Below are 249 nucleotides of genomic sequence, written 5' to 3' on the forward strand. Positions count from 1 at the left end.
GCCGTGCCACCACCGCCACACTGTTCCGCGCCACACCGCGTTGTTCCTGCGCCGTGCCGTGCTGCACAACCGCGCCGTTCCGTTCCTACCGTCGAGAGACTCGGAGCTGATTCGACGCGCAGCAGCGCTCGTCCGCGTTTGCCGTGTTCCCCACGACTCTTCTCAGGTGCACACAATTTCTCCGCTCTGAGTCCACATTCTACCGTCTCGTTCTATCATCTCGTTTTGCAAACAATCGAGATATATTAT

This window comes from Pseudomyrmex gracilis, unplaced genomic scaffold (genome assembly GCF_002006095.1).
Source record: "Pseudomyrmex gracilis isolate BER0280 unplaced genomic scaffold, ASM200609v1 scaffold_54, whole genome shotgun sequence".
Taxonomy (NCBI): Eukaryota; Metazoa; Arthropoda; class Insecta; order Hymenoptera; family Formicidae; genus Pseudomyrmex; species Pseudomyrmex gracilis.